Source organism: Camelus ferus, chromosome 27, assembly GCF_009834535.1.
Source record: "Camelus ferus isolate YT-003-E chromosome 27, BCGSAC_Cfer_1.0, whole genome shotgun sequence".
Lineage (NCBI taxonomy): Eukaryota > Metazoa > Chordata > Mammalia > Artiodactyla > Camelidae > Camelus > Camelus ferus.
Window position 1 is genome coordinate 26857429 of NC_045722.1, and position 22392 is coordinate 26879820.

General features: G+C 45.8%; 1 long non-coding RNA gene across 1 annotated transcript; it reads left to right on the forward strand.

Annotated features, from left to right (window-relative positions):
* The first annotated feature begins 4714 nt into the window (after window positions 1–4714).
* On the forward strand, window positions 4715–20712 carry LOC116660255. Its single transcript, XR_004315675.1, has 3 exons — window positions 4715–19138; window positions 19797–19867; window positions 20517–20712. It is a non-coding gene; the product is annotated as an uncharacterized LOC116660255 (long non-coding RNA).
* The last annotated feature ends 1680 nt before the right edge of the window (window positions 20713–22392 follow it).

Here is a 22392-nt window from a genome sequence, read left to right on the forward strand (position 1 = left end):
TGGACCCTCAGCCCCAGAATCTCAGTACATTCTTGACTTTGAATGGCAGCATCAGACAGCATGAAAACAGCTGTGCCGCTGGTCCAGCTTAAATGTCCATCAACAGATCATTGGATAAAGAAGTTGTGGTATATTTATACAATGGAATATTATTCAGCCATAAAAATAACAACATAATGCCATTTGCAGCAACATGGATGTCCCTGGAGAATGTCATTCTAAATGCAGTAAGCCAGAAAGAGGAAGAAAAATACCATGTAAGATTGCTCATATGTGGAATCTAAAAAAAAAAAAAAAAAAGACATCAAATGAACATAAATATAAAACAGAAACAGACTCACAGACATAGAATACAAACTTGTGGTTTCCAGGGGGCAGGGGGCCTGGGAAGGGACAGACTGGGAGTTCAAAATTTGTAGGTACTGACAGGTGCATGCAGAATAGATAAACAAGATTATACTTTATAGCACAGGGAAGTATATACAAGATCTTGTGGTAGCTCACGGTGAAAAAGAATGTGACAATGAATATATATATATGTTCATGTATGACTGAGAAATTGTGCTCTACACTGGAAATTGACACAACATTGTAAACTGACTATAAATCATAAAATAAAATTTAAAAAAACATTTTTGGTTAGGGTGACTTTGGAGAATAAAACAGTCTTCGAGAGATTAAAACTGAGACCAACTCAGTGAAAATAGCTTATCACCTGTTGATCCCCATGGGGGTGTCCGGTTCCTATGTGTATTCATTGAGTGTGTCCAGAGGGCACTAATGAGTGAGATTTCCATAGGAGTCAATCCTGGGGACCCTTAAACTGTGGGGTAAGGAAAGAAGCATTGATCAGAGTCCGGAGCAGCCCCAGGGTGTTATTCCAGGTTCCTACCTTTGGTAGGGGTGTTTGGTAGGGGCTGTGGCAGCAAGATGGATCAGATCAATGGCACTTGGGAGTGAGAGCTTTGCATTCATTAGAGAGGTTAACGTGGGGGTGAAGGCCAGGCAGGGAAGCTGAATTATGAATGGGATGTGGACTTCGAGAGGCATAGGCTCAGCAGACCCATTAGCCAAGGTGAGAGTGAAGTTGTTATTCTCAGGGTAGAATGTGATACCTTTAAACTACAGGCATCACTTTGAGGGCGGGGGTGACTGACCCAGCACTGGGAGAGATGTTGTCCACAGGCTGAGGGGTAGGGGGTGATTCCAAGGTGAAGGGTGAGGGGACTACTTCTGGATGGTGGGGGAGGACCCGGGGTGAGGCAGGAGGGGTCAGCTTGATTTGCAGAGGCTGTATCTTAGGACCAAGTGGGGCACAGACTGGAGGTGGGGACATGAGTGTGAGGAGAAGGAGCCTTGTCTTGGGGGGTCCAATGTGGCAGGAGGTGGGGAGGCAGTGACTGGGTGGGGGGTCGGAGAGCAGGGGGAGTGGGGCTGGGGGCTGTGGCCTGGCTCTTGGCCCATGGTGGTTCTGGTTGGGTGCCAGGATCTGACGATGGCAGGATGGGGACCTTAAGGATGATGGAAACCCCGCGGGGCGGGTAGGGGGTGGGGCGGTGCCATCCCACCGCCAGGCCCCGCCCCCCCAAGCCCGGCCCCAGTCGCCACGTCCGTCCGCGCTGGGGGCGGGAGGACGAGGGGCGTGCACGCGCGCGTCAACGGACAGACTCGGGGACGCGGACCCGCCCAGAGCGTGTGGAAGCCGGGCGGGAGCCGGGCGTTCCTGGACCAGCTCCCGGAGGATGAACGCGGCCTGGGGTCTGGGCCGCCGCTTGCTGTGCCTCCGTTGCCGTCGCCGAGCAGGTAAGGGGGCGCTGGTGGGGGCGCGCAGGTCGGGGAGCCGGCGGGTGCGGCCTGGGCTGCGCAGTGGGAGAGGCTCGCGGGTAGCGGTGCGTGGGTGGGGCCGGGCTGCGCGACCCATTAGGATCCTGAAGTAGGTCGGCGCCACCGCGCGGTTCGTGGTGCCCATCCCTCCCCCCCATTACTAGTCCGTGAGCGCCGCCTCTTCGCTGCAGCTTATACCCGGGTTTGGGGAACCGGGTGCCGCCCCGGGAGCTAGGAGGGAGCCGTTCCGCCAGGGAGCACCTCCTACTGGCCTTCAGGCCATGGCCTGCTCCGGGAGGCGGGTGCGGTGCTGTCAGGGTGCGGGGGAGCGTGGGGGGGGGGCGGTGGCATCGGCGGCGGCGGCGGCGGCACCCCCGCGTCCGGGAGAGGGGTCTGCTTTTGGGAGCGGGGTGTGCCCTTGGGAGCCTGTGAAATTGCTCCTGTCTCCCCCGCGTCCTGTTCTGGGGGCCGGCTCTGCTTCCCCATGTTGGCGGGGTGCACGTCTGGCCGTCAGCTTGCTCCTGGGAGGCGGGCGCAGTGCGGAGAGTGTGCGGGGTGGGGGCGGGGGGTGCGGCGGCAGCGACAGGGAAATGAAAGCAAATGCCCGCGCCGGCACAGGGCAGCCCCAATCCCGCCATCGCCGCCGCCTCCCCCTGACAGCACAGCTCCTGCCTTCCAGGAGCAGGCTGACTTGTACCCTGGGCCCCGCGAACCTGGGGCGGCGGAGGCGGAGGCGGAGGCGGAGGCCAGGACAGGCCGCGGGGTCATTTGAAACAATCCACAGACTCGCAGAGGCGAACCCCTAAACCCGCCGCTGCCGGCACTGCCTCCGACCATGCCGCGCCCGCATCTTGGGAGCAGGCTGACCTGGGGACGCGCCTGGGGCAGCAGAGGCTGCCCCCAGGCCGTGCCGCCGCGGGTGTGGGGGCAAATCGGCCAGTTCGCCAGGGGCAGCGCCCCTTTTCCGCCGCTGCCCCAGGTTCGCGGGTCACTTGTTCCCAGGTCATTGGGCCCCCGGAGGCAGGCGTGGTGCGGTTTGGGGGCGGCGGCAGGGAGGGGTGCTGATCCCCCCCCCCGGGGGGAGGAGAGATGGACTTGCTCCCATCTCCCCGTGGGCCTGTCTTGGCTGCGGCTTCTGCTGCCCCAAGTTCATAGGAAGCATGTCTTCCTGTCAGCCTGCTCCTGGGAGGAGGGCGCATTGCGGTCAGGGGTCAGCTTCACCGGCGGGCAAGGACTTTACCAGGACTGGGCTGTACTCAGGATAACTCACTCTCCTTTCCTCTCTTGCTTCCTCAGTTGGTGGCTATAGCGGCTTTTCTGTTTTAGGTTATCACCGGGTATTGAACATAGGTTTCTGTGCTTTACAGAAAAAATTCTCTAAAAAATCTGTTTTGTATATCGTGGCTTAAGATTTGTAAATCTCAAATTCCCAAATTAATCCCTTCCCACCCCCTTTACCTGGTAACCATAAGATTGTGTACCAAGTCTGCGAATCTGTTTCTCTTTTGTAGGTGAGTTCGTAGTGTTGTGTTTTTCAGTTTGCACGTATCAGGGGTATCATATGGCATTTTTCTCTTTCTGGCTCATTTCACTTAGAAAGATGGTCTCTAGGTTCATCCATGTTGCTGCAAATGACATTATTTTATCTTTCTTTGAAGGCAGAGTAGTAGTCCATTGTATACATTGGACTTCTTTATCCAGTCACCTGTTGCTTCATTTAGGTTGCTTCCATGTCTTGGCTGTTGTGTATAGTGATGCTATGAATACTGGGGTGCGGGTTTCTTTTGCATTGCAGTTCCCTCTCAATATATACCCAGAAGAGGGATTGCTGGATCATAGGGTAAGTTAATTTTTACAGTTTTTTGAGGCATTTGCATACTGTTTTCCGGAATGGGTACACCAAACTACGTTCCCACCAGCAGTGTAAGAGGGTCCCGTTTTCTCGACACCCTCTCCAGCGTTTATCATTCATGAGCATTTGCGTGACGGCCATTCTGACTGGTGCGAGCTGATACCTCACTGTAGTTTTGATTTGCATTTCTCTGAGAATCAGTGATTTTGAGCATTGTTTTGTGTGCCTGTTGGCCATTTGTAGTCTTCATTGGAGAAATGCCCGTTTAGGTCTTCTGCCCATTTGTGGGTTGGGTTGTTTGTTTTTTGTTACTAAGTTCTGTGAGCTGTTAATATATTCTGGAAATTAAGCCTTTGTCGGTCGAATCATTTACAGATATTTTCTCCCATTCTGTAGGGTGTTGTTTTGTTTTGCTTATGGTTTCCTTTGCTGTGCAAAAGCTTGTAAGTTCAGTTAGGTCCTGTTTGTTTCTTTGTTTGTGCTGTTATTTCTGTTGCTTGGGTGGGCTGCCCTAGGAGATCATGGCTGAGAGGTTATGTCAGTAATGTTTTGCCTGTTTGTTTTCTTCTAAGATATAGTGTCTCGTGTGCATGTTTAAGTCTTTAAGCCACTTTGAATTTCTTTCTGTGTAGGGTGTGAGGGAGTATTGTAACTTCATTGATTTGCATGCAGCTGTCCAGTTTTCCCTACATCTTTTGCTGAAGAGACTGTGTGTACTCACTGTATGTTCTTGCCTCCTTTGTCAAAGATTAATCGACCAAAGGTTTGTGGGTTTATTTCTGGGCTTTCTGCCCTGTTACACTGATCCCGTATGTCTGTTTTGGTACCAGTACCGTGCTGTTTTGACTGTAGCTCTGTAGTAGTATTGTCTGAAGTTTGGAAGGGTTATTCCTCTAGCTTTGTTCTTTTTCTTCAGTAGTGCTTTGGTAATTCTGGGTCTTTCGTGATTCCATGTAAATTTTAGGATGATTTGTTGCAGTTCTGTGAAAAAATGTCCTGGGTAATTCGATAGGGATCGCATTAAATGTGTAGAGTGCTTTGGGCAGTATGGCCATTTGAACATGATTCATTCTTCCAATGCAAGAACGTGGGGTGTCTTTCCATTTCTTTAAGGCCTCTTTAATTTCTTCAGCCAGGGTTTTGTAGGTCTCCACATGTAAGTCTTTGACTTCCTGGGTCAGATTTATCCGTAAATATTTTGTTTTGGGGGAGGCAGTGTTAGAGGGATTATTACTTCCGTGTGAAGAAGTGCCACTCGTTTCTGTATGTTGATGTTGTGTTCTGCTGCCAAATTCTTTTATTAGCCCTAGCCGTTCTCTCTATGTGGAGCCTTTAGGGTTTTCTATATATATAGTGTCATTTCATCCAGATGTAATGACAGTTTTAGCTCTTCTTTTCCACAGTGGATCCTTTTTCTTTCTTTTGCTTGTCCGATCGCTGTACTAGGACTTGCAGTACTCTGTTGAATAGAAGTGGTGAGCGTGGGCATCCTTGTCTTGTTCCAGATCTAGCAGGCAGGCCTTCAGCTTATTTTGGTCGAGTATTACGCTGGCTGTAGGTTTGTCATGAATCCCTTTATTATGTTGGGGACATGTTCCCTGTGTACCCACTTTGGTAAGAACGGGGGCTTAGTGTGGTCAGGGGGCTTGGGAGGATGGTGGGGCAGTAGCAGGGGCAGGAGGAGGGGGGCTGCCCCTTGGAAGCCAGTCATCTGCTCCCATCGCCCCCACAGCGTGACCTGGGGGTGGCCTCTGCCGCCCCAGGTTGACTGGACCCACGTCTTTAGGTCAGGAGGCTGGCATGGTGATGTCAGGGGCGAGGGTGGCGGTGGCGGGAGTGAGGCAGCTCTGTGCAAGCCCTGCGTTTGCTCTCATCTCCCCAGTGGCCTGGCTTGGGGACAGCTTCTGCTGCCCCAGGTTTGCAGGACTCAACGTGTTTAGGTCACCCTCCTCCCTGGAGGCCGGCGTGGTTCGATCAGGGGGCAGCGGGGTGACTGCGGAGGTGGCGTCTGAGGCAGTTGCAGTGGGAGAGGGGGTTCTGCCCTGTGGCAGCCTATGGGTTTGCTCCCCTGTCCACCGTGGCCTGGCCTGGGGGCGGCCTCTGCTGCCCCGGGCTCCCTGGAGGCATGTCCTCAGGTCAGCCTACTCCTGAGAGGTGGGCGTGGTGTAGTCATTGGGGCGGGGCGCGGCGGGGCGGGGGCAGCTGCAGGGGCAGCAGTGACAGTGACAGCGGGAAATGGGAGCAAATTCCTGCTCTAGCATGGGGCAGCCCCAATCCTGTCATCGCTGCCGCTGCTGAGCCCCCCTGACCACACCCCGTCTGCCTCCCAGGAGCAGTTTTTAAAATTTCCAGTTAACTTAATTGCTGCATGTGTGCATGTGTGTGTGTGTGTGTGTGTGTGTGTTGAATGGCTTGAATCAGAAAAGGTGGTCGTTGTAATAATAAACGTTAATAATACATGTGAAGTTACTAAAAACAGTGTCCTCGTAGTTTGTAGCTACACTGATTTATAGAATATATTTTAAGTTAACTGGGACTGATAAGTGATTCTGACAGAAATAGTTGATTTGTGTAAATGAGAAATGTTAAATAACGGGACTCTAAGTATTGTGAAGGCTGATCGTATTTTAACAGCGGGAACTAACATTACCTACATCAGTGCCAGGCTTTATATTTATATGAATATAAACCTTACAAAAACCCTGGGAATTCAGTCATGACACTATTTTCTATAAGATGAATTTTCTGAAGCAAAGAGTATTTAAATATTGTTTCAGTATCATTTTCCTAGTTAAAAAAAGAAGTTGTACCTTGATTTGAACCCTGAAATGATCAGTTCCAAAGTTTACGCTTTTTTTTAAGGCTTCTGTTTTGATACTTACATTTTGCCACAGCCGGGAGGGATGATACACAGATTAATTGTAAATGTGGAATCCACCAGTCTGCTGGTTCTAAATCGTTACTGATGGCAGCACGTTCGTTTCTATTCCTTTCAGTTATTTACAACATAATAAAGGCAAGCATCTGTTTGTCAAAATTCTTTGTCTGAGACGTGCATACCAAATGATACGTGAGTATGGAGCACTTGTAGCTGAGTGGTGTCCTAATGTTAGATCTTAGCTGCATTATGTTATTGTTGACTTCTTAGTAATTTTGAGAACTGGTCACTTCTGCAATCTCTCTAATGTTTTACAAGCAATAATAAGCAGAATTTACTGAGTGTTTACTTTATCAGGCACTGTTTTAAGTTATTTGTAGGTAGTATTTCATTTAACCATCGTACTAATTCTGAGTTCATAACTGTAGGCGAATGAAGAGCATTTCCAAAATCTCCTCTGCGGAATCCTAATCAATGCAGTTTTGCTTTCATCCCTGACCTTTCACCCTGTGTGTGAAGTGGCGTTTAAGAACTAACTGTATTGTTGTGAGTCACTGGGGAGGGATGACATTTATTCTTTCACTTTAGACATGTCAGGTCTATGCCGGCTTGGATGAGGGGTACGTAGTTCCTGTAATTTTAGGGTTCTGGTTGTGCCAAGGTTTTTCTTAATTATCAAACAATTCAAGCACACATAAAACAATATGACATACAAATTTACCCACCACCAATGATAGTTACCATTGTATGCTGTTAGTATATACCTAAGTTTTTATTTAAACGGACGTTGTTTTATAATACCAAAGCCCTTTTTCTCTGATCCATTTTCCAGCCTTGCCACTACTTTTATTACTGTATAATGTCTCACGTATATATTTTTACTTTTATTACATAGGTGTGAGTGCATCAATAGTGCACAGTTTTGTGTATTTTAAAACTTTATATAAATTATGTCACACTCTTGCTGTCATTTTGCAATTTGCTTTTTCACTAGTTTTATAGTTCTAAATTTCCCCATGTTTTTTATATAGAGCTAACATTTTTAATTGTAGAAAAGTGTCCTATTATAAAAACGTTATCGTATACTTATCCAGTCGATTGTTGAAAAAGTTACATTAACACTGTCTTGTCTGTAAATAGTACTGCAATGCATATCCCTGGACACACGCTCAAAAGTGTCTCTAGGAAACAGAAAGAAAATTGTTTCATCAGAGAACATGCATGTATTCCTTTTGTAGAGATTGCTCAATCGTTCTCCAAAGTGGTACGGCTGTTTATATCCTCATCAGCCATATCCTCATCAGCCATATGTTACAGTCTCAATTTCCACTTGGTATTGCTAACACTTGTAATAAGATATATTAGTTTTAACAATACCATGGACAGAAAATTGTAGACTATATTTTCATTTTCTCTCTCCTGATTAAGAAAATCATTGCATATCTTTCCATTTCTTTCTTAGCAATTCAAAATTCTTTCCAGGTGAGTTACCTGTGACCAATTTTTTTCTATTGGATCATTTATGGTTTGCTTTCCTTTGTATATTCTGTTTATAAGTTATTTGTTACTGTGTGTTTTGTTAGTGTTGTCCATCTTCATTATACTTAATGGTGTTTTTATCACATAGAAATATTAATTTTAAGTGTAATCACTTACAAAACCTTTCACTTATGTTTTATTGTAATTTTTGTCATATATCAATACCCTATCAGTTACCAAACACTCATCCCCATATCTGTGTAGTCTGTTATCAATCTTATTTGCTAATCTCTTTTATTTCTCAGTAGGTTCTTTATTTATGTACTGAGACCATATTTTTATTAATTTATCCTTTCAAACTATTAATGCTTAATAACCTAAGTCTATCCGTAGTTTTCTTCAAGAGAGTCTTACTGATTTGTTGACTCTATACAATTCTATATTCATTTTAGAATTAACTTGTCAAGTTTAAACACAACTCTATTAGGACTGTTATCTCAATTTACATGCATAAATTAATTTGAGGTGAAAAAATGTCGTTATGATATTGAATATTTCAATCCATAAATAAGACACTTCTCTCTATGGTTTCTGTATGAAGTAATTTCATCAAAACTTTTGAAATATAAATATACAATTAAGTAAATTGACAACAGCTGAAAAGCAAGAATTTTTAGCTAAAACGAATTTAAGATACAAAAGCAAATACTTTTAAAAGAACATAGATAATTTTCAAAATAAGAAAATAGTTGTAAAGACGACTGGCCAAGTCACAAGAATAGGAAGACCCTGAGCTCACCTCCTCCCATGGAAGTACAAAAATTACAACTATTTACAGAGGTGGAAAAGATTTGTCCACAACTAAAGATACAAAGCAGGAACCACAATGAGATGTGTAGGAGGGGTGAAGGCTGGATAAATTCGAGACCTACACCCTTGGGCAGGTGACTTACAAACAGTATGATCATTGCAATTGCAGAGGTTTTCCTCCAGGAGCAAGAATAACTTGCTCCCCAGCCTGGGGGTTCTCCACCAGGAAGAAGAGCACATTTAACATCAGCTTTGAAGGCCAGTGGGACTTGCATATGGAAGAGCCAGAGGGCTGTAGGAAACAAAGATTTTGCTCTTAAAGGGCACGTACAAAATACACATGCTTTAACACCCAGCTCAGAGATGATAATTTGAAAAGAACCTGAGTCTGACCCACTGCTTGATCTTGGAAAGGGTCCCAGAGACTAGAAGGACTGGGATTCCTCCTAGGGACATAGATACTTGTGGCAGCATTTTGGGGTGCTTGTTCTATGACAGTGACACTGGTGCTGCTAAATGCCTTTTTAAAGCCCCCGCTGTAGCCTATTAGCACCTGGTAGAGGCTTATCTACCCAACAGCTGGTCAGTAGCAGTCTTGGGAACACTGGTCCCAATAGCAACCAATGCCATCGCCTGGCCACAACAACCAGTGGTCCAGCCTCAGCCTTGGAACTCCCCGGATCATGAACCAGCCATAGCAGGAGCCAACCGCTCTCACCAGCAACTGGAATCCTCCACACAGGTTAGGGCCTGGCAACCAGTGGGCTGAGGGCCAGCCCCCTCTACCAGCATGTGACAATAGTTGGCTCTACCACAGAAGATCCCAGTCAGTGCACACAGAGGACCCTCCAGGTCACACAGCTCTGGGAAACAGAGAGGAGTGTGCTGCTGGGCCCCATGTAAGACTGCTTTTCCTACATAAGTCCACTTCTACAAGATTGGGAAACATAAATGACCTACCTAATACATACAAAAAAATAGAGACTTATGCAAAATGAGGTGAAAGAGGGATATAAAATATAAAAATAAGACCCCAGAAGAACAAGGAAAAATAGAGATAAGCAATCTGCCCTGACAAAAGTTCAAGGTAATGATCATAAAAGTGTTTACTGAACTCAGAAGAAGAACAGAAGAACACAGTGAGAAATTTAACAAGAGTTAGAAAATATTTTAAAAATCAAGCAGAGCTGAAGAATACAATAAAGAAAAAATACAAAGGAAGGAACTAGCAGTAAATTAGATGATACAGAGAACAGATCAGCAAACTAGAAGACAGAGTAATGGAAAATACCCAAGCTTAAACAAACAAAAAAATACTTTTAAAAATGAGGACAGTTTAAGATACTTCTAGGACCACATCAAGCATTCACAGTGTAGGGATCTCAGAAGGAGAGGAGGGAAAGAGGCGGAGAACTTACTTGAAGTGATGATAGCTGAAAACTTCTCCCATGTGGGAAAGGAAATAGACAGCCAAGACCAGGGAGCACAGGGAATCCCAACCAAGATCAACCCAGAAAAACCCACATCAAGGCATATTGTCATTAAAGTGGCAAAATGTAAAAATAAAGAAAGCAAATAAATAAATTTAAAAGCAGGAAGTCAAAAGCAACCAGTTATATAAAAGAGAAATTACATAAGACTCTCAATTAACTTGTTAGCAGAAACTTTGCAGGCCAGAAGGGAGTGGCATAATACATTTAAAGTGATGAAAGAAAAAAATATATATATATGTATAAAACGAAGACTATCTGGCCCAGCAAGGCTATCATTTAGATTTGAAAGAGAGATGTAATTTTACAGAAAAGCAAATGGTAACTAAGTTAAGCAGCATTGCATCAGCCTTCTTATAAGAAATGTTAAGGGACTTTTTTAAGGAGAAAAGAAAGACCACAAAGAGAAATATGAAAATCAAAAAAAAAAAAAAAAAAATCCCGCATTGGTAAAGGCAAAGACACAGTAGATGTTGTAGATCAGTCATGTATAATGCTAGTAAGAAGATTAAAAGAAAAAAGTAGTAAAATCATCTATACCCAAAATAAGAGCTAAGGGGTACATAAAACAAAAATATATAAAATATGATGTTAAAAACATTAAATGTCGGTGGGGTAGTAAATGCATGATTGTTAAAATTTGTTCTACCTTAAGATATCATCAACTTAAAATAATCACATATCTGTCTATATATATATATATATATAGAGAGAGAGAGAGAGAGAGAGAGAGAGAGAATGCTGTATATAAACCTCACGGCAACCAAAAATAAAAAATCTATAGTAATACACATGCAAAAAAGAGAAATGAATCCAAACAAAATACTAAAGATAGTCATGAGATCACAAGTGAATTGAAGAAAACAGGAAGAAAGAAAGAAAAAATAATCCAAAAAAATCCAAGGTAATACAAAAACAAATAACAAAATAAAAACAAGTGTACACCAATCAATAATTACTTTAATGTAAATCAAGTAAATGCTCCTATCAATGGATATAAAGTTCTGACTAAATTAAAAATTACATATATAAAACATATAATTAAAATGATGTATTTTGTGTACACTATTATATGTAATGTATATAAGATAAATAATTATAGGCTCCATTATATACAGCAGAATGTATTTTTTTTCTGAGTGCACATGGATAATCTCCATGAGAGGGCACATGCTAGGTCACATGACGACTCTCAGTAAATTTAAGCAAGCTGAAATCATGTCAGGCAACTTTTCCAAACACCACACTATGAGACTAGAAATCAGCTACAAGGGAAAGGAAAAGATGGGAACATCTTTTGATAATATTTGGTCTCTTGTCCTCAGTTCCTGAAAAGGCTTCAGAGCCATAAAGGAGAAATGGGTGTCTTGTTATTCATGACAAACGCCCTTCAACCACAAATAAATTTATGTTAATGAGGTGACTTTTTGAAAACTCTTAAAGATGGGGATTGTTGCTAGGGGAACAAACCACAAATAGAGGGTCGGAAACTTTCAGCCCCACTCCCTGATTTCTGGGTGGGGACAGGAGCTGGAAAATGAATCAATCACCAGTAGCCAATTATTTAATCAATAATGCCTATGTAAGAAAACCTCCATAAAAACTCCAAAGTAGGGGGTTTGGAGAGCTTCCAGGCTGGGAAACCAGAAGGCGTCCATATACCACCACGCTATGTGGGCCCCAGACTGCGTGAGGACAGAAGCTCCTTTGTTCTCTTCATCCGACCATTGATTTGTGTTCTTCAGTATGTATGCTTTGTAATAAACCAGTCGTCAAGAGTTTCCTGAGTTCTGTGAGCCCCTCTAGCAAATTAATTAAACACAAGGAGGGGTCATGGGACCCTCCAACCAGTAGCCAGTTGGTCAGGAGCACAAGTGAAAAGAGCAGCTAGTTATTGGCACCTAAAGTGGAGGACAGTCGGGTGGGTCTGCGCTGTTACCCAGTGGAATCTGGTGCTATCTCTTGATGGGTAGTCAGAACTGAGTTGAGTTGTAGGACATCCAGCTGGGATAGGAGAATTGCTTGTTGTAAACACACACACACACACATTGGAAATTGGAGTACAGAACACTTTTACCTGCATTATATATGTTAGCTCTGTATTTAATTTCTTGGGGAATATCCATACTCTTTTCCATACAGTGATTAAAAGCTTACATTTCCATTAACAATGCACAAGTGTTCTTTTTCACCACATCCTAGCCAACATTCATCTCTTTCCTATGCTATAGTAGCTATTCTAACAGGTAAGAGGTGATAGAGAAGATTTCTCATTGTGGTTTTGATTTGAATTTCCCTGATGATTAGTGATGTTGAGCAGTTCTTCAAATCTGGGCAATTTGTATGTAGTCTTTGGGGGGAAAAATGGCTACTCAGTTCCTCTGGCACCTTAAAAACAGATTATTTTATTTGCATTTGAATTATGTGAGTTCCATATATATTTTGGAAATTAAACCCCTATCAGATAACATGCTTTTCAAAAATTTTTCCCCATTCGTAATTTGCCATTTACTTTTTTGGTTGTATCTTTGTGTAAGCTGGTTTTTTTGTTTGTTTGTTTTTGGTTTTTAATATTATAGCCTCCCTATTCACTCATGTTTTTGTTGCTTTTCCCTTTGGTGCCATATCCAAAAGAATCATTGGCAGTGCTGAAGTCGAAAAGCTTTCTCCCTTTTTTATTTTAGAAGTTTTATAGTTTCATGTCATACTTAAGTAATCTGTTGCAAGTTTATTTTTGAGTGGTGTAAGGTAGGGCTTTGGTTTTATTCTTTTGTATGTGATTATCCAGTTTTCTCTACACCACTTACTGAAGAGACTATTCTTTCCCAATTGAGTAAATTTGGCTCCACTGTCAAATATTACTTAATCATATATGAGAGGGTTTATTTCTGAGTCCTCCATTCTGTTCCATTGGCCTATGTGGCCAGTACCACAGTGTTTCAAATAGTATAGTTTTTAAATAGTGATTGAAAGAAAGTGTGATGCCTTCAGCTTTGTCCTTCTTTCATGATTGCTTTGGCTATCAGTGTTTTGTGATTCTGCACCAATTTTAGGATTTTTTTTTTCTGTTTTTGTGAAACATGCCATTGGAATTTTTGAATCTATAGATGACTGGGTAGTATGAACATTTTAACAATATTATTTCTTCCAATTCATGAACACAAGATATCTTTCCATTGATTTGTGTCTTTTTCAGATGACTCACTGTTAGTGTATATAAATGCAGCTGATTCTGTATGCTGATATTCAACCCTGCAATTTTCGTATTTGTTTATTAGTACTAACTGCTTTTTGGTGGAATCTTCAGGGTTTTTATATATGAGATAATATCATCTGCAAACAAAGACAGTTTCACTTCTTTCTTTCCAGTTCGGGTGCCTGTTCTTTCTCTTCCTTGCCTAATTGTTCTGGCTAGGAACTGGCTCCCTTGTAGCTATCCTGTCTGACTTTAGTATTGAGATTATGCTGGCCTTATAAAACGAGATTGGGGATGTTCACTTTTTATTTTTTTAAAGTTTGAGAAAAATTGGTGTTAATTCTTCTTTAAATTTTTGATAGAATTCACCAGTGAAGACATCTGCTCCTGGACTTCTCTTTGTTGGGAGATCTTTAATGATGATTAAGTCTCCTTAGTCATTATTAATCTGTTCAATTTTTTCTTGGTTAATTGTATGATTCCAGAAATGTATCCATTTCTTCTGGCTTAACCAGTTTGTTGGTGTGTAACTGCTCACAGCGGTCTCTTAGGATCGCGGTAGTTCCTGTGGTATTAGTGTAATGCCTCTTCTTTCGTTATTGGTTTTATTCATTTGAGTCTTGTCTCTCTTGTTAGTTATTACAGCTAAGGTTTTGTCAACTTAAAAAAATATTTTCAATAGAACCAGATCTTCGTTCATTGATCTTTTCTATTGTTTTCTGGTCTCTTACTTATTTCTGCTGTGATCTTTTTAAATATATTTTCTTCTGCTAAAGTTGTGCTTTGTTTGTTACTAGTTTTTTTGGTCCCTTGCAATGAAAGTTAAGTAGTTAATTTGAGATCTTGCTTCTTGATGTAGACATTTATTGTGATATACTTCTCTCTTACAACTGCTTTTACTGCATCCTACAGGTTTTATTGTGTTGATTTTCCATTGTAGTTTCTTTCAAGACGTGTTTTAATTTCTCTTTTTGTTTTTTCTTCTACCCGCCATACTGGGACAGTCCTGTACTCTGGTCTCTGAGGTCAGAGATGCAGCGCTGTATGGGGAAGTCCTATACACAAGGCTTGAGGTCAGGGATGCAGCCCTATTCTGCGACAGTCTTGCGCACAGGGCTCTGAAGTCAGGCTTGCAGTCCTATGTTGGGAAAGTCCTGTGCACAGGACACTGAGGTCAGCGGTACCACCCTGTCCGGTGATAGTCCTGTGCAAACTACTCCGAGGTCAGGGATGCAGCCCTGTGTTGGGAAAGTCCTGTGCACAGGGCCCCAGGTCTGGGATGCAGCAGTACCCTAGGACAGTCCTGTGCAGAGGCCTCCAAGGTCAGAGTTGCAGCCCTATTCGGCCACAGTCCTGTGCACAGGGCTCCGAGGTCAGGCCTGCAGCCCTAACCTGGGACAGTCCTGTGGACAAGGCCCTGAGGTCAGGGATACAGACTTATCCTGGGACAGTCCTGTGCACAGGGCTCCAGGATAAGGGACATAGCCCTATTCTAGGACAGTCCAGTGCATAGGGCTCTGAAGTCATGATGCCACCCTATGCTGGAACATTTGTGGGCACAGGGCCCCGAGGTCAGTGGTGCAGCCCTATCTGGCTACAGTCTGGTGCAAAGAACTGTTGAGTTCAGGGATGCAGCCCTGTCTTGGGAACATCCTGTGCACAGGGCCCGAGGTCAGGGATGCAGCCCTGTTCTGGGACAGTCCAGTGCACAGGCCTCCAAAGTCAGGCCTGCAGCCCTAACCTGGGACAGTCCTCTGGACTAGGCCTCAAGGTCTGAGACACCACACTTTCCTGGGACAGCCTTGTGCACTGGGCTCTGAGGTGACAGACACAGCCCTATCCTAACACAGTCCAGTGCATAGGGTTCTGAAGTCAGGGCTGCAACCCTGTGCTGGGACAGTCTTCTGCTTCACATTCCGAGGTAAGTGGTGCAGCCCCATCTGGCTATAGTCCTGTGCAAAGGAGTCCTACTTCAGGGAGGAAGTCTTAAATTTGGCTAGTCTTGTGCATGGGGCCCCAGGTCAGCAATGCAGCCCTGTCCTGAGCAGTCCTGGGCACAGGGCCCTGAGAGCAGTGGTGCAGCCCTATCTGGTGACAGCCCTGTGCACAGGGCTCCGAGGTGGGTCCTGGAGCTCTAACGTGGGAAGGTCCTGTGCACAGGGCTCCAAGATGTGGGACAGAGCCCTCTCCTGAGACAGTCCTGTGCATCGGGCTCTGAAGGTAGGGATGCAGTCCTATCCTGGCAAAATCCTGTGCACAGGGCCCTGAAGTCAGTGGTGCAGCCCTATCTGGCTATAGTCCTGTCAAAGGGTCCTGAGGTTCAGGATGCAGCCCTATCCTGGGACAGTCCTGTGTAAAGGCCTCCAACGTCAGAGTTGCAGCTATACTTCATGACAGTCCTGTGGACAGGGCCCAAGGTCAGGGATGCAGCCTTATCCTGGGACGGTCCTGTGCATAGGCCTTGAAGGTCAGGGTTCTAGCCCTATTTGTGAACAGTTCTGTGCACAGGTCTCCGAGGTCAGGCCTACAGCCCTAACCTGGGACAGTCCTATGCCTATGGCTCTGAAGACAGGGATTCAGCCCTATCCGGCTACAGTCTTGTGCAAACGGCTCCGAGGTCAGCGATGCAACCCTGCCCTGGGTCAGTACTGTGCACGAGGCTCAGAGGTCGGGGGCGAATCCCTATCCTGAACATAATCTTGTGCACAAAGCATAGGGAACAGCAGTGCACCCTGTCGTGCAACAGTCTGGTATGCAGGGCCCCGATTCAGAGATGCCCCCATATCCTGGGACAGTCCTCTGCACATAGCTTAAGGTCATGGATACACCCCTATCCTCGGAGAGTGATGTGCACATGGCTCTGAGTCAGGGATGCAGCCCTGTCCTGGGACAGTCCTGTGCACAAAGCCATGAGGTCAGGGGTGCAGCCCTATCCAGGTGGTTTGGGGCAAGCTCACCTGGGGGCTGGGGGAGTGGAGTCAGTGTGTGGTGCTGTCGGGAGGACCTGCAGCACTACACACGGTGTTAGGATATTGGTATTCTGAGGGCAAAACAGAAGCATGTGAAACTCATCCAGGATGTCTCAATTTTATCAGTGAGTTGCCAACAAAGCCATCTTTTCGGGTTAAAGAAGAAAGAGCAAGGTGATGACTGAAAGAGACAGAACAAGTTTACAGAGTCTCCTATGGGGAAAGAGTTAGGAATCCAATAAAAATGGATGAAAATATTAAATCTATAGCCATAAGACCCACCCGAAGGAAGGTCCTTTCCTAGTTAACCCTGTGAACATGAATTTCTTATTTTCTCTATCACACTTAGACGACAGAACAGTTAAGAAATATTAAGTACTACAAAAATCGCATAGAATCAGTTCATGGTGAATGCAGAGTCTTAATGAATAATGTATTTTGTATGCGTGTGTGTGCGTGCGCGTGTGCATATAATAGAAAAGAACAAATCTGACTCCATATTACACCTGTTCCTTTGACTTTACCCCTGTGCCCTGTTCCCTAGGCTTAGTGTTGCTGGCTCTGCACTCATGTAAAGATAACAAGTTGCAGAATAGAGACTAACATTTGTTTTGTTGGAGGTTTTGCAGGAACACCGTGAGCTGGCCCACGTGAACAGCTGCACTAGAAAGAATTCCTGCACCAAGAAGTTTGCAACAACCAACCACACACACCGCCCCCACCTTTTTTTTTTTTTTTTTTTTTTTTTTTGTATAAAAGTAGCCTGTATTCTGATTCTGGTTGGAGCAGGATAGCTCTGCAAGACATTAGTCAGCCATCCTCTGGGTCGGCCAGCTTTCCAAATACAGTCGCTATTCCTCGCCCCAACACCTCGTCTCCCGGTTTACTGGCCTGTCACATGGAGAGCAGAACGAGTTTGGACAGGGTAACAATTTTACACCATGAATGGTTAACTATAATGACAACTCCCCACAGAAGACAGTTGTACATACTGACAAAATGTTGCTTTCCTCTCAACAGACTATGGAAAACACATTGCTTCTTCACTACAACCTTTGACTTTCGGTAATTTTGGTTTAAAATAATTTGCAATTTGGAAATACACACATACACAAACATATCTTGCTAGCTCAGTTCAGGGAAAGCAAGAGTAATTCATAGAAACAAAACAAAAATATGTTTTCAAAATCACAGATGATTACACACATTCATTTTTTTGAGATACAGTATTACAGAGACACTACACAGCAGTGGTTTTCAAACATTTTGTTTCCTGGGATACCTTGACACTCCTAAAATTTATTCAAGACTCAAAAAATTGTATGTGAATTACATCTAACCATATTTACTGCATGAAAACTAAGAGGGTTTAAACAAATATGAATTACTTTGTAAACAATAACAAATTTTATGATGACAGATAATTATACTTTACAAAAAAACCCCACAAAACTATTTTCCAAAAAACAACTAGTGAGGACAATGGCACCGTGTTAAATTTTAGCAAATCTCAGTATCTAGCTGGAAAGGTTTTTCTATCTGCTCTGCATTCAGTCTACTGCGGTATCACAGGGCAGGTAGCCTGTAGAAAACCCAACCGTACACTTGGAAGAGAGTGAGAGTGAAAATGAAAATAACATCGCCTTCTTATGAAAATGGCTTAGACCTCAGAGATCCCTCTGCAGGGCACTGGGAATCCCCAGGGTGCCCCAGAGCACACTTTAAGAACTGATGCTCTGCAGAGCTGTGTGCAATGGCCATCCTTTTAGACACTGGGCACTTACACATCTCCATGCCTTCATCATCATTGTCCATGGCAGGTTTGTCACAGGACTTGTCGATGGCAGCTCTGAAGTTCTCACTGCACCCCCTTCCTCAGATGATCCTCAGCCACGGGTGGTGGAAGGGGACGCCCCATTCAGAGTCTCCTCGGCGACTGCCATCTGCAGACTAAAGAGCTCAACTTCTTCAGAGCCAGGGTAGCCCCATGGGTCTGCTGGGGAAAACCTGGAGGTGTGCAAAGACAAAATGTCATTAGAATCAGTGGTGAAAATGACACACCCGAGTAGCTATGAATTGTGGGAAACATCATGGACATGAATGAATTATGTTTGATGTCAACTTCTGGACTGTGGCTGGCAAGATATAAAAGGTAAAAGGACAGTCAGTCATTTTAAGTTTGCCCAAATATATATTAAATGTGGTCTGTTTTCTTTACTTTTTGTAGGAAAAACTGTTAACATCCATTTACTGGTCAACAGATGAGATCTTTGTCAAATCATTTGCTCTAAGTTGCATCAATAATCTGAAAGAACCAGAATAACCCAGAGGCTGGTGTGAAGAGCAGGGAGGAGGAGAGCTCAGGGACGTGACCAGGAGAAGCTTTTCAACTTGGCTGATACCACTTTTTGGCAGTTTAAAGTTACTGACGACAGAAGGTAAACTTTCATCTAAATGTGCTTCAGGCAGCCTCTTCCTCATTACAGTCAGGTTCACTCAACTCAGCAAATAAGAAAAGCACAAGAGACCACATGTCACCAGTGATGTCAGGGCACCCTGGCACCAGGTGGAACCTAATTCTGGAAATTGGACACGTTCTCTGGGAAGAGCAATACAAGATGTGACCAGGAAGACACACAGGTGAGTAGTTTATATCTGAATCACTATGCTGTACACCAGCAACTAACAGGGCCCTGTAAACCAACCATACTGCAATTAAAAAAGAAAAGAAAAAGAAAGAAAGAAAGAAACTATGTAGGGGCTGTCTCTAGGGAGAAGTACAGGAGGAAAAACCAAAGCTGGATGAGGACTTAGACCCCCAGGCCTGTGAATAACGTCTGCTTGAGAAATGGGGGAGGGACAGGAGGAGGAAGAGCAGCAGTGAGCGCGAAGGCGTCAGCAGGGTGGACGGCAGGGGCGACTCAGAGGATTAAAGCTTGGGCTTGGCTCCTGGAGGACCCAACTGCACCAAGCGTTAGGGGACAGTTGAAATGGATTTCTTTTTTTTTTCTTTGTAATTTTCAATTCCAATTTATTGATGGTAGGCCACAGAGATTACTCTCACATGAATTAAGACATGATACTCTCAAGCAGATTTTGTTTTGGTGGTATGCATTTGGTGATTTGCATATACAATGATATTTACTCTATTTTAAAATATTATATTGGACTTTAAAATGGATATTTTTAAAAACCGAAGTATAGTCAGTTACAATGTGTCCATTTGTGGTGTACAGCACGATGTCCCAGTCATGCATATACATGCATATATTCATTTACATATTCTTTTTGATTAAAGGTTATTACAAGATACTGCACATAGTTCCCTGTGCTATACGGAAGAACCTCAAAATGGATTTCTTTAACCAGGTAAGACAGCCTCATACATCGCTGCTGACCTAGCACTCAAAGGTAGATGAATTTGGCCTCTAGATGAGTGAAAAACCAGCAACCACTAGCTGGGCAACCCAGGTTATAGAATGAGTTCTTCACTTATATTGTCAAAATGACAGCTGCAAAGTAACAGGAGCACAGATGAGGCTGGACAGTTTTATCTCTACGTGGGGCCGTCAGCCCACGTGTTGATCAATGACTAAGGAGTAGCCTGGTACGTTACCACCTAGAAGACAAATACTTATGACATGGCCTTTCACATGGCTCAGTGTAAAACAGAATAAAAATTCAGTTGAGAGTCAAGACAGGAATTATCTTTTTAAGCTTCATTTACATGACATTTTTCAGCTAATTTTCACAATAGGGCAGCTGTTAAAGTCAGTATGTTAAAAATGTAACATGGGCAGAAAGGCATATAGATAATTCTAGTGAGGAGCTAATACTCCGTAAATTACTATGCTTGGGAGAGAAAGATGATTTATTTAACTTCCTCAATACCTGTTTGTATATAATTATTTTATGACAAACATTCACATGTAATATTTCTCTCCAGGAGATCAGTCTTACATTTTTCTCTTGACAGTGCTATGATTTTTTAATAAGGCTATGTTTTAAATATCCACAGAAGTCATGTCACAGGAAGGAAAATGAAGTTTTGTTCCTAAGAACTAAACAAACAGTAAGGAATCAGCCTCTCCCTCCCCAGCCTTCCCCGCTAGCAGACAGGACAGCGCATCTGTCTCGCTTTTTCTTATTTTTCCCCCATTTCCCCTTCCTTTGTTTCCCTCTTCTTCTCCCTTCTCCTCCCTTTCAACATTTCCGCTCAGAGGTGCTTCTCCCCGGGCAGGGGCAGAGCAGGTCTCACCCCCTGCCTGTCCCTGACCCCCCGCCGCCCTATGGCAACGGAACTCAGTCCCCACCTGGGCACAAGCAGCAGCCTCAAGTCCTGGTCTTCATGGAACCAATTCGGTGAGTGACCCCCCAGCCGCAGCCATGCCTCTCGCCCCAGTGCACTCGCCCTTGGGCCCCCTTCCCTCTCTTCTCCCTCCCCAGTCAGCCCCTTCCCCCTCCCGTGCACCCCACTGACCCCTCATCACCCCTGTGCGGCCTACAGCTCTGCCAGGGAGGTGAGGGAGGAGGAGAGGGAGGAGGAACATTGAGAATATCTTTTTCCAAATAAGCTGGTGAAGGGTGAGGGGACTACCTCTGGATGGTGGGGGGGGGACCCGGGGTGAGGCAGGAGGGATCAGCTTGATTTGCAGAGGCTGTATCTTAGGACCAAGTGGGGCACAGACTGGAGGTGGGGACATGAGTGTGAGGAGAAGGAGCCTTGTCTTGGGGGGTCCAATGTGGCAGGAGGTGGGGAGGCAGTGACTGGGTGGGGGGTCGGAGAGCAGGGGGAGTGGGGCTGGGGGCTGTGGCCTGGCTCTTGGCCCGTGGTGGTTCTGGTTGGGTGCCAGGACCTGACGATGGCAGGATGGGGACCTTAAGGATGATGGAAACCCCGCGGGGCGGGTAGGGGGTGGGGCGGTGCCATCCCACCGCCAGGCCCCGCCCCCCCAAGCCCGGCCCCAGTCGCCACGTCCGTCCGCGCTGGGGGCGGGAGGACGAGGGGCGTGCACGCGCGCGTCAACGGACAGACTCGGGGACGCGGACCCGCCCAGAGCGTGTGGAAGCCGGGCGGGAGCCGGGCGTTCCTGGACCAGCTCCCGGAGGATGAACGCGGCCTGGGGTCTGGGCCGCCGCTTGCTGTGCCTCCGCTGCCGTCGCCGAGCAGGTAAGGGGGCGCTGGTGGGGGCGCGCAGGTCGGGGAGCCGGCGGGTGCGGCCTGGGCTGCGCAGTGGGAGAGGCTCGCGGGTAGCGGTGCGTGGGTGGGGCCGGGCTGCGCGACCCATTAGGATCCTGAAGTAGGTCGGCGCCACCGCGCGGTTCGTGGTGCCCATCCCTCCCCCCCATTACTAGTCCGTGAGCGCCGCCTCTTCGCTGCAGCTTATACCCGGGTTTGGGGAACCGGGAGCTAGGAGGGAGCCGTTCCGCCAGGGAGCACCTCCTACTGGCCTTCAGGCCATGGCCTGCTCCGGGAGGCGGGTGCGGTGCTGTCAGGGTGCGGGGGAGCGTGGGGGGGGGGCGGTGGCATCGGCGGCGGCGGCGGCGGCACCCCCGCGTCCGGGAGAGGGGTCTGCTTTTGGGAGCGGGGTGTGCCCTTGGGAGCCTGTGAAATTGCTCCTGTCTCCCCCGCGTCCTGTTCTGGGGGCCGGCTCTGCTTCCCCATGTTGGCGGGGTGCACGTCTGGCCGTCAGCCTGCTCCTGGGAGGCGGGCGCAGTGCGGAGAGTGTGCGGGGTGGGGGCGGGGGGTGCGGCGGCAGCGACAGGGAAATGAAAGCAAATGCCCGCGCCGGCACAGGGCAGCCCCAATCCCGCCATCGCCGCCGCCTCCCCCTGACAGCACAGCTCCTGCCTTCCAGGAGCAGGCTGACTTGTACCCTGGGCCCCGCGAACCT